This window comes from Balaenoptera physalus, assembly GCF_965194825.1.
Source record: "Balaenoptera physalus genome assembly, chromosome: 11".
NCBI lineage: Eukaryota > Metazoa > Chordata > Mammalia > Artiodactyla > Balaenopteridae > Balaenoptera > Balaenoptera physalus.
In genome coordinates, this window is record NC_138896.1 from 77329381 (window position 1) to 77348067 (window position 18687).

At 44.9% G+C, this 18687-nt stretch overlaps 1 protein-coding gene across 3 annotated transcripts in view; it reads right to left on the bottom strand.

Moving 5' to 3' along the window:
* The window catches only part of ERC2 (ELKS/RAB6-interacting/CAST family member 2), a 954807-nt gene that overhangs the window by 54105 nt on the left and 882015 nt on the right, over nucleotides 1-18687 (bottom strand). The window lies entirely within an intron of this gene.

Consider the following 18687-nt stretch of genomic DNA (forward strand, 5'->3'; position numbering starts at 1 on the left):
AAAAATTGTCTGACCGAAGCGGGTTTCTCAGCCTCGGCGCTATTGACGTTTGGGGCCCAGTCGTTGCGGTGAGGGCTGTTCTGTGTCCTGTTTAACAGCATCCCTGGCCTCTGCCTAAGATGCTGGCAGCACTTCCCCCTAAGTCATGACAATCAAAAATGTCTGCAGATACTGCCAAATATCCCCTGGGGAGCAAAATCGCCAGAAGTGGAGAGCTACTAGGTTGGAGGGAACTTAAAGAGACCCTGATATTTGAGTCCTTTCAACTGTGGTCCCTGCCCAGGGTAACCCAGGCTCGGCTGGCACACCTACAGGCAGAAGGCTACTGGATACTCTCACTTAGAACAGTCTACCTGGAATCAGATGATGTAAAGGGTGCCACAGCTCCTACTTACTGAGTACGTCCAACAAGCCGGGCTCTGTGTTGTGTGCTTCGTGTGTATCATCACAGCAACCCTATGAAGTGGGTACTGCTTGATCCCACGTTAGAGTAAAGCTACATGGACCCCAGATGACATAGCCAACAAGTGCAGAGGCTGGGATTCAAACCCCTAGCCCATCTGCTCCGAGACCAGAAGACCACGCCCTTTGCCTCCAAGTCATTCCGATGTTAACTAATATCAGCCTTCTTCACCCAGACTTTTTCTAACACTGGCTGGGACTGGGGCCAGTTGGTTGTATCTGACGTCCCGCCTGTCTGCTCAGAATGGAGATTTGCCCACTCTCTGCCTGTGCAGGGCAGGGTAGATACAAGAGCTAGACTCCTCCAGGTCCACACTTAGCTGTTTGACCCTGAGCCCGTGCCCCGTCCTCCTACAGCCTCATATGTCAGTGAAGTGAGAATGATCATATTGCCCTTGAAAGGCTGCTGGAAGACCAGAAAGATAATGTAGGTTAAAGCTTGGCAAAACAAAGCTCCATAGACATATTGGATTCATTACTGTTACTGGGCTGATGATCTCCTTCTATAGCGTGGCTGCTACTTCTGGACTGGCTCCCTCTCTAGCTTCCTTCTAAGTTTGCATTTTTCATTTTGGGTTCTGGGATCCCTAAGCCCTTCTCAGAGGTTCTTTTGGGACTCTTCGAAGAGTGGCAATTAGCCAGATCCCAGGTCCCCTTGTGCCATGCCCTTTACCCAGAGCACCTCTGCTTTTATCTTTTGTACACATTGAGCCTCAACTTGAGATTCCTTTTGTAAAGTAGGCTCAGCTACTAAACAGAGCTAAACACCATCGCTCTAGGGCTTTGCTCTCCAAGTGTGGCCCTCGAACTAGCACATCAGCATCCAGCCTCACCTGGGAGATCATCAGATTTGCAGAATGTCAGTCCTTATCTGCATTTTCATGAGACACCCCAAGAGAAGCATATGCCAGGAAAGTCTGAGTGGCTGTGCTCTAGGGGTCCTCTGATGCAGGAATGCACATTACTGTATCCTCCTGGGAGCTCCTGCACTGGAAACAGGACACTGCTTTGACTAAGTCAATCCAAAGCTGCAGTTGGGAGATCCTTTGGCTATGCAGAAATTTCTGTAGACTGCAACGGCATTTGTTCTAAGGGGATTAGATCTATAATATATTACTGTGTGGATTAAAGATGGCCATAAAAAGCGGAGTCCATTTTTCCATCCACTGAATCTGCTCTGGCCTGTGACTGCTTTGCCCCATGGAGTACGGTGGAAGTGATGCTAGGTCCCAGATTCTATAAGAACTAGTAGCTTCTGCAACATCACTAATCATTAGAGAAATGCAAATCAAAACTACAATGAGGTACCACCTCACATCCGTCAGAATGGCCATCATTAAAAAGTCTACAAATAATAAATGCTGGAGAGGGTGTGGAGAAGAGGGAACCTGCCTACACAGTTGGTGGGAATGTAAACTGGTGCAGCCACTATGGAAAACAGTATGGAGTTTCCTCAAAAAACTAAAAATAGAGTGGCCATATGATCCAGCAATCCCACTCCTGGGCATATACCTAGACAAAACTATAATTCGAAAAGATACATGCACCCCTATGTTCATAGCAGCACTATTTACAATAGCCAAGACATGGAAACAACCTAACTATCCATCAACAGATGAATGGATAAAGATGTGGTAGATATGTACAATGGAATACTACTCAGCCATCAAAAAGAATGAAATAATGCCATTTGCAACAACATGGATGGACCTAGATTATCATACTAAGCGAAGTAAGTCAGAAAGAGAAAGCCAAATACCATATGATATCACTTATATGTGGAATCTAAAATCTGATATAAATCAACATATCTAAGAAACAAAAACAGACTCAAAGATATAGAGACCTGTGGTTGCCAACGGGGAGTGGGTGGTAGGGGAGGGAAGGTATGGGAGTTTGGGATTAGCAGAGGCAAACTATTATATATAGAGTGGGTAAACAACAAGGTCATACTGTACAGCACAGGGAAATATATTTAATATTCTGTGACAAACCACAATGGAAAAGAGTATGGAAAAGTTATATCTATATATATAACTGAGTCACTTTGCTATACAGAAGAAATTAACACAACATTGTAAGTCAATTATACTTCAATAAAAGTTAAAAAAAAAAAAAAAGAACTAGTAGCTTCTGCATTGGTCTCCTGGAGACCTAAACTGTCATGTAAAGAATCAGACTACCCAGGTGAAGAGTGCACAGGGAAGGCTCTGAGAGTACATGAAGAAGAGGGCCCCAGCTGAGCCCAGCCTGTAGCCATGCCCACCAAGGCACCAGGCATGTGACTGAAGCCTTCTGGGACTCTCCAGCCCAGCCCAGCCACCAACTGAATATCACTGAGTGACCTCAATCCACACCACATGGAGCTGAACTGCCCAGTGAAGCCCTAATAGAATTCCTGACCCCCAAAATTGTGAGATATAAGAAAATGGTTGTTTAAGACACTAAGTTTTGGGGTAATTTGTTATCCAATGAGAGAAAACTATTAGAATAATTTCAGAGAAGAATGAGGAAACTCTATCATTTGGTCAAAAGTCTTAGAAACTCAGGTTAGAAATATGCTCAAGGAGGAACCAAATGATCAGAAACCCACTGTTGGGGCAGAGTATTTAGGTCAGTGTCTTGGCAGGCTGTTGGCCTATTAAGCCCCTCACATCCCTTTTCTGAGTACACTGAACCTTGTCTCCCAGCAAGACTCAGGGCACCAAGTGAGGGAGGGCACTCCACACTTTCCCCCCACCATGGCTTGGGATGCAAACTTGAAAGATTGGCTTATCAATGGATCAATGGCTAAAGGCAAATATGACTTCATCAGTTCAGGCAGAAGGTTTAGATGATGTTGGAATGTTCCCACCAAGCTATTGCTTCTTCACTTTAAAAAAAAAAAAAAGAGGGGCTTCCCTGGTGGCGCAGTGGTTGAGACTCTGCCTGCCAATGCAGGGGACACGGGTTCGAGCCTTGGTCTGGGAAGATCCCACATGCCGCGGAGCAACTGGGCCCATGAGCCACAGCTACTGAGCCTGCGCGTCTGGAGCCTGTGCTCCGCAACAAGAGAGGCCGCGATAGTGAGAGGCCCGCGCACCGCAATGAAGAGTGGCCCCCGCTTGCCGCAACTAGAGAAAGCCCTCGTACAGAAATGAAGACCCAACACAGCCAAAAATAAATAAATAAATATATAATAAAAATAAGTAAATTAAAAAAAAAAAAAAAGAGAAGAGAAAAACTTGTGCTAGAAATCATACATTCTGGGATTTAGAACAAGCTCTGTCACCTTGGATAGTGACAAGCTTTGTGACCTTGGGAAAATTTCTTGACATCCCTGGTTTTTAATTTTTCCATATGTCCACTATGGGTTTGTACAAGCTCACAGGTTTTCATATATAGTTCTCGGGAGTGCACGGAAGACCCTCAGAGACTGGGTATGTTTATGTGGGTTAGAAGCAGGCAAGAGGGAAAACTCAGCAAACTGTAATCTGGGTCCTCCAGCTTCATTTCAATCAAAGGAATTTACTAGCATTAAGTGGAATGTTTAATTCGAAAATGAAAGCTAAAAACATTCCTGAATATCACCAGTCTTCGTGATTTGTAAGGGTCCTTCTAGAATCCTCATCCCTAAACTCTCTGTTCTTAATTTTGAGGGGTAGCGGGTATGGCAGTCTGTGCACCTATTTCACCCACTGTACCTTTCAGAAAGGTAGGCATTGTGGGCCACTCTTTTTTTTTTTCCTGCACAGTATCCACCTGCTTCCGCCCAAATCTCCTTTGGGAAACCACCCCTCCTGTACTCTCAGTCTAAGTAGGATATGACCATACATGGTCAATCACAATGCAGCATCCTCTTGGCCATGACATAGTTTTCAGCAATGGATAGGCACAGGTCCCAAACCAGTCCAATGAGAGTCTGCCCTGAACTTTTACAAGAACTGTTAGAAAAGTGACCATCTCTTCACGGGGTTGTAGGATGCCAGGCTGGAGCTGACGGCAGCCATCTTGCCTCCTCAATGTGAAAGCCAGCCTAAGAATGAATCTAGCCCAGAGGAGAGAAGAGCCAAGACATGGAGAGAGACAGTATCTTGATGGCATCATATGAGCTTCTGGACCCAGCTACATGTGAAGTCAATAGATTGTTGGACCTTCTGGTTATTTAAGCTGAAAAATCCTGCTCTCCCCCTTCTTTTTCAATTAAGCCATTTTGAGTTGGGTATTTGTCACTTGAAACCAAGCGTCTCAACTAACAGAGTAAGTACTTACAGCTTAATTGAATCTGGGGATGTCGTATGAGAAAAGTCAGAGTGTTTTGCATACCTTGCCTGCAGAGAAAGCAACCGCCAAGGTTGGTGGCCTGAGAGTTTGTGCAACACCAAAGAACACCAAGCTCACCCAGCCCGGTTGCCCTCACATCCTTTTCTTCCCATTTCTTTCCAGCTGTACCTTCTTTTATAGAGCTCATCTTTCTCCAGCCAAGACATCCAAAATGACATGCTATTGGAAGACATTTCTGTCCATGCTAATACCTGCCTTTAAATTTCTTTGTTGTGTTTAAAAAAATGATTGTGATGTGATAGCAAATGAATGTTGGCAAATTACCAACTGACAGGCGTAAAATTTTATGAACATGCACATTCCAAAGGAATGTGGAAATAAGCCATCCACTGTAGTCCAGTTTGGCAGAAATATTACAAAAATATAAGTTTGGCATATATAGTAATTCATTTAAAGATGCTTAAAAACCCATCCATCAACCTTGGACGGAAGGTCAAAGAAACATATGAATCCCAAATAAACAGTAACTGATGTACAAGGAAAAGGCCTGAATGTCAGCCCTGGATACCAGAGAGAACACACACATGTGAAGAAGATGGTGGTGAGGTTTGTTTGGAAGGCTGAGCTTCTAAACCTTCATCAGTGTTTAAAAAGAAATAATAACCACTTCTTAGCAATAAGTGGGGTGGACTCTTGCGTGCTGAATGGCCATCCGAATTCTGCTCCTCGGAGAGAATTGTGCTAATGGACTGACGAGTATGCATCCTTAGAGTCTACATTTTTTACTTCAAGGACCATGTCTGTAAAAGGAGCAAAAAGAGTCCAATAGATTGCTCTTGCATATCTGGCATGCAGACCCTCTCCACCTCAACGTGAACTGGAGGGGCTGACTCACTCCTTCAGTCCCAAAAGCGCTCCTGACTGGGACCTGACCAGTCAGATTGTCTGATGATTAATAATCAGATTATTCAAACCCTAGTGACAGTGACTGGTTCAAGGGTGATGAGTGCTCCATCTGAGCCTTCCATATAATCTGACAAGTGAACACTGAAGGGGGGGCAGGGAGGGGGACCAATCCTTTTCTTCCAGGATCCTCAGCAGAAAAGACCATGGGCTGTGGAGAAATTGCTACCTTTTCCTCAGCCTTTTGTAGAAAAAGGGAATGAGGTCAACATGCTGAGAGAAGTAAGATAGATGCGACAAGGGTGGGAGAGATAGAGATGGAGATAGAGACAGAGAGAGAGAAAGAGACAGAGGTCGAAAGATCTGAGATCCAGCTGTGCCTGCAAACAGAACCACCCCTGCCTGGACTTCTCAGTAATGTTAGCCAATAAACATTCTTTTCAGCTTCAGCCAGTTTGAGCTGGGTTTCTGCCATTTGGAACTGAACTAATTTTGACTGATACAGTTACCCACAATATTTGCAGCATGATCAAGACCATAAAAGAAGTTGGACAAAAGAGAAGGATGACACGGTTCTTACTTCAGAGAAGCTCACAATCGAATTGTGCTCAGTTTGGTAATGGCAGGCTAAGCATTTGTTCTGTTCCAAGGCCTGTGCGAGGTGCTGGGTGATCCTAAGATGAAGATGACACAGGTCTCATCCTAAAGGATCGCTCTCTCAGGCCAAGAGGTGGCTTTCTTCTTGGCGTTTTGAAGGTAGGGAGATTTGTGACTATTTGGAACCAGGAAAGCACCATTCTGCTCTGGAAGAAGGTGAGCAAAGTATAGGGGAAGAAGGAGAGCTTGGGGGAATGTGGACTCAGAAGTTCAGTTGTAGTGCTTTAGTACAGTGGCAAATCATTAAAGAAAGACTGGAAAATTATTAAAGAGAGATGCTCCCTTGATGTCTTCTAATCCCCTAATTCTAAGTGGCCTTGTTCTTTTTCACATTGTAATCATTTGTGAAACTGCAGTGCAGCTTCTAAGTCGCTTGAGTGCTTGAGATTCAGCTTCCCCAACTGTAATGTGGGATAACGATATTCATGTTGTAGGATTCTTGGGACAGAAACACTGCTAGTTGTCCACCCTACTTTTTGTTCACCATTCTTCTTAGTTACAGGATCTCTGACTTTTAGATAGACACATGGCTACTAGAATAATGACCATATTTTCCAGCCTCTCCTGCAGCTGTGTGTGACCATTTGTTTAAATTCTGACTGGTGAAAGGCAAGCAGACTGGTCCTATGCAATTTCTAGGACATGTCCATAGAGGGAGAAGGAGGCCCGTATTCCTGTTGCTTAGAATACAGCCATGATGGCTGGAGCTTGAGCAGCCACTTTGAATCAGAAGGCAGAAACCATGTCCTATCCTAGGACAGGGATCAGCAAATGTATTCCTTTCTGGGTCAGATAGTAAGTACTTTTGGCTTTGTGGGCAATATGTGCTCTGTGGCAGCTACTCAACTCTGTTGTAGTGCAAAAGCAGGCCTAGACAATATGTAAATGAATGAGCATGGCTGTGTTCCAATAAAACTGTATTTACAAGAACAGGTAGTGGGCTGCAGGCCACAGTTTGCTAAGATGGAAGAGCAGCAAGTTAAAGGGACCAGGGTCCCTGATGACATCATGACACCCCTTACCTGCACATGAACTGCCTCCTACAAGACTGATTTTATATGAGAAAAAAAATAATAAATTTCATGATTGTTTTAGAATTTCTGTCATTATAAGCGAAACCTAATTCTAACTAAAATAGTTGTTTAAGGAATGAGTAAATGATACATGTAAAACATCCAGAAAAAACATTAAAGTGAATATTGAATAAAGTGGGTATTTCATAATACTAAGCAGATAGCTATATTTAAAAAAACCTTTAACCTCCCTCCAAGTTGAGGACCTAGTGACCAACATATATCAAGTCTTCCTGGAAGAGAGGGAAAGAGTCTGGGCCACAGACAGAGTGTACAGATTAACCCTTCTGCCCTTGCATGCACCTCTTGCTCTGCACAGGGTCAGGGAATCTGCTCTCCTCTATTTTATCGGGCTGGTATTCCTTCCCAGCCTGCTGAGATGCTGCCATCAGGATGACAATAAACCACTCAGAAAAGAAAAAGTGCTAAACTTTACTAAACGTAATAAAAAAGATGTGACTGCCTAGGCCCACGTAAGCTCACTTGGGTTAGAGCACCCAGGCTTGGCCGTAAGTCACCCTCTGGCAACCGAAACCACATGAAGCACAGTGTTGAAAACTTGCTAAATCATTTGTCACTCAAAGGCTTTTAAAATAAAATACTTTCAGAATAATCATTTGATTTCAGACTCTAAACTGTGGGCTTCACTGAGCTGAATGTAAATACTCTGTCTTCACAGGCACATTCAATAGCAACTGAAATCAGGGTTAGTCAAAAGACTTTTGCTGTCAAGTTTCAAATCCAAAAATACACTTCTCTCGAATTCCACATTTCTTCTTCCTTATGCCTCAAATGAAATTGTTGCATCTGGGTGGAGGCGGAGGTCCCTAAACCTAGGGGAAATTGTCCTGGCTATTGAGTTTTCTGGCTCTGGATTTAAGTATACTTGACGTTCACTCTATTTATGTTATTCCTTCACTGAACTTCCTACTGTGTGTCACGAGCATCTGCTCTATTCTGACTATGTGGGTTCAAATCCTGGCTTCACCACTTACCAAATGTGGGACTTCAGGCAAATATGTAACCTCTCAACTGCAAAATTGGTTACATGAAGAATTAATTCATTCATACATCATGAAAAAAAATGTTTTGAGCACCTACTATGCACCAGGTACTATTCACTGCGCAGGGAATAAAGTAGACAAATACCATGTATGTATTATGCCTGGTGCAAAATAATTACTCAATTAAAGCTTGCTGTTATTATTCTGATCATATATTGTGTGTATGTGTGTGTGTCTCTAATATATATACACACACACACACACACACACACACACACACACATATATTAGACCACATTCTAGGTGTGAGAAATCCAGAGGGAAACACAAGAAGTCCTTCTTCCCATATCACCTGCATATGAGTGGAGAAGGCAGGCAATATATAAATATAAAAACAAGATCCTTTCCTATGGTTATAAATGCCATGAAAACAACTAGCTGGAGTTATATGACAAAGTGATAATATGGGTCAGGGTGGTCAGGGGAAGATTGCTTGAAGTACCATGGGCAGATCTGGGACAGAGCACTCCAGGCAGTGGGATGGGCCTGTGCAAAGACCCTGAGGCCAGGAAGGCCTTGATGTTAGAGGAACAGACAGAAGATCAATGAAGCAAAGGGAAGAGTGGCATAAAGTACAGCTGGAGAGGTGGGCAAGCAAGTCCCTCATCCTATGGAACTTAGAAGCCCTGGTAAATCTTTTGGATTTTATCCAAATGAAAGGAGATCTCACTGGAAGGTTTTAAGGAAGAGCTTAATCTGATTTTCAGTTTAAAACCTGATCCTTATGAATGCATAGACACTAGGGTGCAAGCAGGATGACCAGCTAGGAGGCTGCTGTGGTCCAGCTGGGAGATGGAGGACTGGGTGCTAAATGGTAAGGTGATAAGAAACGGACAGCGGTGGGGTGAACACACTGGGTGGCGGAAGTGAGAGAGAAGGAAGGGGAGACAATGACTTCAAGGTTTTTCAGGAGGAGGACCAGATCTGGAAAGACAGTGAGAAGACACTGAGAAGATGATTTCCCAGTGGGGATAGAAACGGGGGTCTGGAGCCCTGCTTCAGGCTTTAGAGTCATCACCCATGGATGGAAGAGGAAGCCAGGGGAATGGATGAGGTCACTCTGGTGATCAGTGGAACAACATACAGCAGCTGGGAAATTTTCCTTCCGGCCTTTTCCCTCACAACTGTTTTATCACTATCCGGTGAGTTTCACCCCTGGTGATGGTTTCCCTCTTTGGACCCTTCTAATCTGTTTCCTTTTAGAAGGTGGCTGTTTTCAGTGGTTTTTCATTTCTTTCTCTGGACTAATTTTATTGCTCATAGCCTTCTCTTTAGCTGCCTTGGCAGGGAGATGCTATATATTAAAATAGTTATTATTTTATTTTATAGCTCAGCGAATCTATATTCAGCTCATTACAAGTGTATGGGCCCCACTAGCCAAGTACATTTCATAAGAGTGAGCTCTTATTGAGAGAGAAATCTCATGTTCTCTTGGTATCTCCCACAAGGCTGCTCCCTGAATTGTGATGAATCACATGTGGGCACAAGAGGCCCACAGTTTGGGTCAGCACTAGTTAAAGCATCGTCCTGGTTCAACTTGGCAACGCTTATAAAGCTGGGACCCATGAGGTCTAAGCTCAGAGTGGCAAAGTAACAAGAGGAGAATCACGCAGCAAGCCGTGGTTAGTAGGTGTCTCAAAATTAACATGTCCCGAACGGAGCCCCTGATCATTATCGACTCATTCCGTTCTGTAATCTTCTCTGTTCCAGGTGGTGGCAACTCTGCTCCCCCAGCTGCTCAGGCCAAAAATCTGGAGACTTCTTTGACTTCTGTCTTTCACACTCCACATCCAATCTTTCAGCCAGTGCTGTCATTTCTCCCTTCCAAACCCATCAAAAAGCCACTGTTACCTTCACCTCCCTTCACCTCCACTGTTACCACCTTGGTTCAAATCCCTCAACATCTCTTTCCTGGGTTGTTTTGACAGCCTTCCTGCCCTTGTCCACATTCTGTCTATTCTCAAGTCAGCCAGAGAATTCCCATGAAAATGAAGTCAGATCATGACAAACACCTGCCCAAAACCTTCCAATAACTTTCCTTTTCACGAACAGCAAAAGTCAAAGTCCTTACTGTGGCTTCTGAGGCCCTACATGGTCTGGCCTTGTTTCCTCTCAACTTATCCCCTGCTGCTCTCCCAATGCTCACCATACTCATGTTGAATGTCACGAACACATGAGACACATTCCCACCTCAGGGGCTTTGCAAGTACTCCTCCCACCACCAGGAATGTTCTTCCCCCAGATATAAGCAAGGCTCACTCTCTCACCTCCTTCAGGTCTCAAATATGACATATGACATTCTCACCAAGGCCTTCCCAGGCATCCCGATTTAAAAACTGCAACTGTCCCACACCTCTCATCGCCTCTTGTTTTCTGAATCTGTTCTTCTTCTTGACAATAGGAAGCAGAACCATCAGCAAGTATTTCACATGTTTATCTTTTTCAAATCGCCTGTCTCCCTGAACTGAGGGGGCAGGGATTTCTGTTCTGTTCATTGCTGTATCTCCAGTGCTTCATCCAGCACCTGGCACAGAGTAGGTGCTCAATAAACATTTGTTGAATGAATGAATGAGTGAATAAAAAGACATTCTTTAAAAATTCAAAATTTTTTAAAATTACATTGACCTTAACACTATGAAGGGCTTTGGTCACATGTAAGTCAGGATGTGCCAAGTTGTGCTGCAGTAACAAACTGAAATCTCAGTGGTTTTTACACAGCACAGTTTATTCCCTGTTCATGCTCTGTGTCTACAATGGGTTAGCAGGGGGTTCTGCTTGTCATAGTTACTTGGGATCCATCCCAGCAAAAGCCCCACAGTCGGAGAGGTAAGGAGGAGAGAGCAAGGTGAACTACACATGGCTCTAAACGCTTCTGCACAGAAGTGACACACATTGCCTCTGTTCATAGTTCATTAGTCAGAGCGAGACACCAGCTCAAGTCTGACTTCAGGAGGAAGGGAGGTGAAATCCCCCCTTGTACCCAGAGTGATGGTGGTCAAGGGCCCAAATAACTACCCCAGTCTAGCAGAACTAGACTAGGCATGTCCCTTTCCAGCTCTAACTCTTCCCCTGGACATACACACATATCATTCCGCAGATTCTGCATCAAAGAAGCCAAGGACCTGGTTTTGCAGGGACGGCCCCCGCAGGGCCGAGGTGGGTGGGGGTAACTCAGCTAGAAAAGCCAGAACCTTTGTAGCCGGCTGGCTGAAGGGCAAGGCTGGTAAAACTCACAAGTTATAAAGCTTTGTCCAGTAGCACGGGCACACGGCATCCTGCCCACTAGCCAGAACATAGCACTGGCGCTGATTTCCACATCCCTGACACCAAGATCTTAAAGTGATCAAGGGAAGATCCAGCCCTTTGGCATCCTGTGCCTTCAAAAAAAAAAACAAAAAATCTATTTAGATTATCCTTTTAAATGTATGGAATCTGTGACGTCTAACCAGACTCTTAGGCTGGCGGAATTATACCCGTTTCCCTCGCTATTCCTTTTAATAGAGGTGTTACTATGTCAGTAATTTTGTGAGTCCTTAAATCTCCATTCATCATTTCAACAAATTTTTACTGAGTGTCTACTATGTGTCAGGTACAGAGTGAAGAAGATGAAGCTCCTTGCCCTCCAGATTAAATTCTACCAGGGGTGACAGACATTGAAACAGATAAAATGCCATCATGTTGGAAGATGCCAAGCGGTATGGTGAAAATAGACATGGAGCAGAGGAAGGGAGCTTTGGAATGTGGCTGGAGGGGGATCTGTTGTTCCAGGCCATGGCGAATACAATCACTGTGCAGGAAGGTGATGCAGAAGATTACGGTAAGCTGTCGTGTCACCTGTGGCCCAGGTAAGCCAAATAGAAAGCTAGTGTCTCAGGGATGCTGTGGGTGGCTCTCATCACCCCATCAGCCAGGGACCACTGTTTCTTTTTATCCTCTTCATTTTAGAGTGATGAAAATGGAATGGGCTCTCCATTTTCCTCACCTTTCATTCATCTCTCATTGGGATCATTCCAGGAACTTCTGGGTAATATGATTGAGGGAGAGGGGCTAAAAGTTGCCTCTGGACCCACTTCAAGGAAATGCCACTGAAACCCCAGAATTCATCACACTTCAGTGAGCAGGTACCCTTGTCTCCAAGGAGCTGAGGAGGCAGCAACTTTCCAACCTATCTGATTAAACAAATAGATGAAAAGACCACATTTGGCGGCAACAAAGGATTAAAAATCCCTCCATGATTATCTTGGGCTGAATCTGAAGAAAGAATCTGCACTCATTCCAATAACACATTAAAGTTCAGTGGCTGAAAAATCTGCAGAACAAGTTGGGTCCCAGTGTGGAAAGGGCAAGGAAGGAGCATGCACTCACTCTGCCAATGGGGAGGAAAAAAATTTTAACGAGGGCAAGATAAGAGCCAGACGTGTAGAAATATTTCTCTTTGAGGATATTCTTTGTACCAATTACTCTTCAAAGATATCACGTTAGCGTTTTTGGCACAACTTGACAATTAAATTAGACGAATGGTTTTCAATGTTTTTGCATCTGATGTGCCTGAAACTCTTCTTATGCTAACATTTTCAGCCCATCACACACATTTTTAAAACTTTGGCAAGTCATATAAACACTGATTTCAATTAAGTCAAGAATTTAAAAACATTTCACTATTCATCTTTTTTAATAACATGGCAAGTAATTAATTGGGCTTGATTATCATTTTGCGGTGCCCAAAGTCTGAGGATAGAAGGAAACACAGCCACTAAATTTCTACTTTTAGATGATGCCTTCCAAGATGGCTTCATTTCTTATATTCATTGACTCTCCTCTCTTCCCAAGAATTAACGGTGCCTTGAATCACCCCCCACCCCGTTTCAATTTCATGCTCCAAAATGGTTCTTGTCCTGGTGCTACTGGTCCCATCTCCATCACAGAACGGAGAAGAATGCTGTACTGGACATTGGAAAGGAGCATAATAACCGTGTGGTTTGCATATGAACCTCAGCCAGAGGAGAAGCAAATCTCAGGTCTTATCTCTAGGGTCATAGTTTCCCACTTGCTGATGTGACAATGTAACTTGATGAGATAATGATTTCCAGGTTGGTTCCAAATGGTCTGGGGTTGGAAGTTGAGTGTAGATGGAAGGCCAGCAGGAGTTGCAGCAGCCAGATGACACACGGATTGGAAGAGGTGGCTATTCTGCAGGACATCTTTCCCAGGAGTTCAAAGAGTTCTGACAATATTCTCTAACACACTGCCGATAGTGATAGAACAGATGGTCTATCTTCAGATAAGCCATAAAGACCGGTATGTGATAAGGAAGTCCAAGGAACCTCTAAACCTTGGAGCTTCCCTTTTCTTCTCTGCCCTTCCCTCACTTCCTGCCTTTCCCCTGCACAAGTCTTTTTGTTTTCTTCTCGCTTTCGACGTGTGCCAATTCTTAAGCAGGTTGGCCAATTTTGACCCACATCAATAAAGAGAAGTGATGTTCCTTTCTCCATACCCATTCTCTATGCAGAGGGTTCTTTCAGGTCATCAGGGATATTTACTTATGAAAAATCCCACAGAAGCCTGTTCTTTCTCTGTTTCATCTGTCAATACATTTTAGAATGATCAGTGATCTGATGTCTTCATCCCTGCTGGATGGAAAACTCCATGGGGACAGGGCTCAGGTCTGTCTTGTGTACCACATACTCCCCAGAGCCTAGGTGCATTAAACATTTTTGTTTTTATTCTGATATTTTGACATCTAGGGCCTTACTGACCCTAGGAAGACTGCTCATCCCAGGATTAGCTGATTTCTAGAGACAGGAAATGACTTGCCTTTGAGTGTACCTTTCATAAGCAAAGCACCCAACAGAAGCCAATTCCCCCAACCACCTCCTTTACTGGGCACTCACAGGGTCCATATACTTGCTCTGGGCTAATATTGCCCTGCCCTAATCACCCCAGGGCCAGGTACCAGACAACTCAGGACAGCCTGTACCTGCCAGAGACCAATGAAATTACTCAAAGCAACCAATCCTAAGCCTGTTTGCCCTGTCTTGCCTTTCCTTTCCTGTGGAAACCACAATAAAGGCTCTTGCCCACTTTTTCCCCTTGCTCCTTCTGCCTCCTGACTGACTCTGGTGCTTCCCCACGTGGTCCTGCATGGCATGCCTCCTACCCTTGGGAACTGTGGGTTAATAAACTAACTTTTCAATGGCAATCGTCTCCTTATCTGTTGGCCTCACCATCCCTGAATAATAATAAAACCTACATTTGAAACACTTGCATGGTGCCTGGCGTAGAGAAGGTGCTCAATAACTGACTAAGTGGATGGCTCTTCCAGCCCTTCCTCCAAACTTAAAAGTCCCCCCAAATTCCCTGCCTATTGTTTCTCCGGGCTTCTTCCTTCCTTACAAGATAATGTCAACACCAGGCCACCCACCTTGGCCAAAATTCAGGTGGTCCCTCTCAACCCAGGGAGTGCTGTTCTTCCTCCCCTGGCAGGATTTGTGTGGCCCAAGAAGGCAAGCCTGATGGTGTTGCTGAAGGGAGATGGCGTTGGGACACTGAAAGGGCTTTTCCTGGCCGCCTGTCATTGTGAGACATTCCAGCTAGCAACGAGAACAAAGACAACAGCCAGGGAACCTCGCCTTTTACGGTTCTGTCCTGGCAGCACTTCAGGAACAGCCCAGCATGTAGGTGTGGGGCCAGGCAGGCTTTGTTCCCCACTTATGTGCTCCTAGGCCACCGGTTCTCCAGCTAGAGAAACACTCACCACTGCAAGAGGTGCAGGGATCTGGAAGTGAGAATGCAATTGCTGAGGGGGACACCATTCCTGGAAATCAGCTTTCCTCAGGCCCATCCCCAATCATTTCCCATACACACCTGCGTGGGCATCAGAAAGAAAGGACTGAAGCAATTCCCTACTTAAATAACACCAGTGACATTTTCTTTGACCCCTTGGGGATATTTGGAATCTTCTACAACATGATAGGTAATATTTATTGAGCAGTTCCTCCATGCCAGCACCATTCTGAGCACTTTGTTTGTGTGATAGCCAAGCCTTACAATAACCCTGCCAAGGGGTATCGCCATCTCCATTTTCAGATAGAAACGTGGAGATTGGGTAAAGGGACTTGCCCAAGGTCACAAAGTCGGTGGGGGGGCAGGTTTAAACTTTCAATATGTAGCTTTCAAACAGCCAAATTCTAAGTGTTCAAAAGCCTTAGCTGGGTGGCCTCTCAGGGCCTCAGTTTCCCTCTTTACTTTGAAGCAATTGCCCCAGATGCTGCCACTCAGGGGCTTTTTATGCTCTATTATTTTGATTCAACAAGCGACATTCCAAGCATCACAGATTTTCCTCTGTTGCTGAGAAAACTGCAGGGTGTCTGAAGCCCCTTCATAGGCTGTGACCTCGAACAAGTTGCTTAACTTCTCTGAGATACAGGAAAGGAAACAAAATAGTCCCCAAGCAGGTTTGACCCCCAAACCCCAAGTTCTTTCCAAGTATTCTCCACCTGTACCACCTCCTTCCTCACTAGTATTCCTTTGTCAAGGCACATATTTCTGGAATCTTATGGAATTACAGGACATGACACATAGAGGAATGGGAAAGGGCTAGGCCTTAATGTTGCTGAATCTTATCTCTACTACTTCCTAGGAAATATTTAGCTTTCTCTGCGCCTCAATTCTCTCATCTGTGAAATGGGCACCGACAGTAGTCATCGTTCCATAGAGTTACGTGAGAATTGCCTGAGATGATGCATTTTGCATGAAGCTGGCCGACAGCAAGTACTCAATAAATGTCAGCCATTAATATGATCGTTGAATTTTATGATTTACTCTATTCTCTGCATGCCTCCTACATCTGGAATGATGATGTGAAGAGCAACAGATGTGAGGGCAGTCAGGATGGCGGGGACCACAGCGGCCATCTGGTAGTGAGCAGAAATGCAGCACCAAGAGGCAATGTCACAGCTAGTTGGAGACAGGCCATAAAAGGGAAGACTGGGTTAGCTGGACGACCCATTGGGCTGCTCTCACGTAGTCCCTCACAGTTGTCATTATTTCTTCCTCTATTTGCACAGCCAAAGTCTGTCCGTCCCTCAGACCTCTGCTTGCCTGAGCCAACTGCCTGGACCTTCCCGAGCCCAGGCGTCCCTGCCTCGTCTTCACCCTGCACGCACACAGTTCAGGCATCCATGAAGCCTGCCATAGGCAAGAAGCCTATGTAGAAATGATTCTGTCTACAAACTTTTTTGGAGTGAGGAGGACCCATGAATTTCCATACTCCTAAGATGCATTATTTTCCTACCTTTAAGCTTTTTAGAAATTAGAATAGAGTTTACATTTCATGAGTGCACTTGATGTAATGTTTCTTATCACACAAGAGCTGTAAATAAATGGGAGGGGCATTTTAGAGGTGAGGGAATACACTCACTTATCCTTGCGTTTTGTGCAGAAATTAAATACTATCCTGCTAGGGTTGGTAGTAGTAGTAATAACAACAACAAAAACAACAACTGTTATTATTATTGTTGTTCTTGTTATTATTAGCAGCCACTTTGTGTTGAGTTCTTAAAAAATGCCCAAAACTTTCCATGTAATATTTTTAATCCCTTATAAACAGAGCTCTGAAGAGCGGGTTCTGTTAATCTTGTTTGACCAATGAGGAAACTGTGGTTCATAGAGGTGAAGTGACTCACCCAAAGCTGCATAGCTGTATAGCCAAAGGGTTTGGATATCCATAACTTCTCTCCAGAGAATGAGAGCCTAGATCAGCTGTCACCAGTCCCCGCAGGGCAGAACGGGCCCTCTCTGTCCCTGTGGCCAGGAAGTACTAAGGCGTTAGCTGGTCACCACTGCCACATGAGCCCCCACTTGTCCATGACAGAGAACCACACACCAAAGGAGTGGTGGCTTTGGGGTCTCTCTTCTGAACTACTGGCTCACAGAAGGTCTATTTCCCTATCACTCTCCTGGTCTGGCCAACCCAGGGTTCTTCTGACTGACAGAGTACAGTGGATACTTTGCGGTTCTGCAGTCAGGCTGCCTGGGTTCAAATCTGCGCTGTCTCATTCTGACTAGCCCACGTGACCTCTTGAAAATTATGTCACCTCTCAGTTATCTGCAAAAGGGGGATAATGGAAACAAAACCACCCAGCAGGGCTGTTATAAGAATTCTTTGGGGAGGATGGGCACAGAAGTCAACTATCGTTATTCTGAACTCACCAAACAGGATGCCAGGCCTGATTCCTGGCCCCGGCACCCTCCCCCACCAGCCAGCCATGAGCCTCCCAGGCTGCTTCAGCTCAAGAGCTTCTGTAGTCCCACTAGAGGCTCAGTGCAAGGCAAGGAGAAGGCGCATGGGCACCATCAGGACGTCACCAGGCTAAATTTTACCCTCCCAAGGCCTTCTGATTGAAAAGAGTGTACCTTTAGAGGAAAATCAGAATAGCAGGAGCAGCCAAACGCTGCTGGAACTGTGTGCCAAGCCCTGGGCTGTGCGTGAGACATATCTGATTGCACCGAATCCTCTCCATAAGTGATCACATAGGTACTTTCACTAGGCCCATTTGACAAAAGAACAAGCGGAGATTCAGAAAGCCTGCGAAGTGATCTGCTTAAGGTCACAAAGCTACTTAACAATCAAGCTGGAATTCCAACCCAGGTCTGTGGGAATCTAAAGGCCCATTTCTATACATCCTACTCCAAAATAAAAACATCTATGAAGTTCCTATCATGCACCAGGAACTCCTGCTGGTGTATTAGCGTATTTAATGTCCCAAATGAGTGCACTTGATTTAGCGTTTCTCCTCATCACCAAAGAGCTGTTAATAAGTGGAAGGGGCATTTTAGATTTGAGGGAATTCACTCACTTATTCCTCAAAAATTAGTATACGGAATACCCTTCAAAGAATATATATATATATAATTTTATAGCTGAGTAAACTGAGGCTCAGAGGGCGAAGGGACGTGCCCAAGGGCAACAAGGCAGCAGGACCGGAATCCAGGTCTGCTAGGCTCCAGGCACTAGCCCTTAGGCATTTTCTGTGTCTTCACCCTGGGGCTTCTCCCAGTCTCCAGAGCAGAAGCAAGGGCCGGGCATGCCCTCTCCAGCTCTGAGCCAAAACGAGAAGTAGAGAACCAGCCTCCAAGTTAAGTCTACTGCCCTGCGGGCCTTTCCACTGGCCAAGAGCCCTCTTGGTCTCTTTACAGCCTTGGCTGATGGCCTCCTCCTAGTTCTCAGCCCTCAGCTTGTGACCCACTGCACCATATTGGAGAAC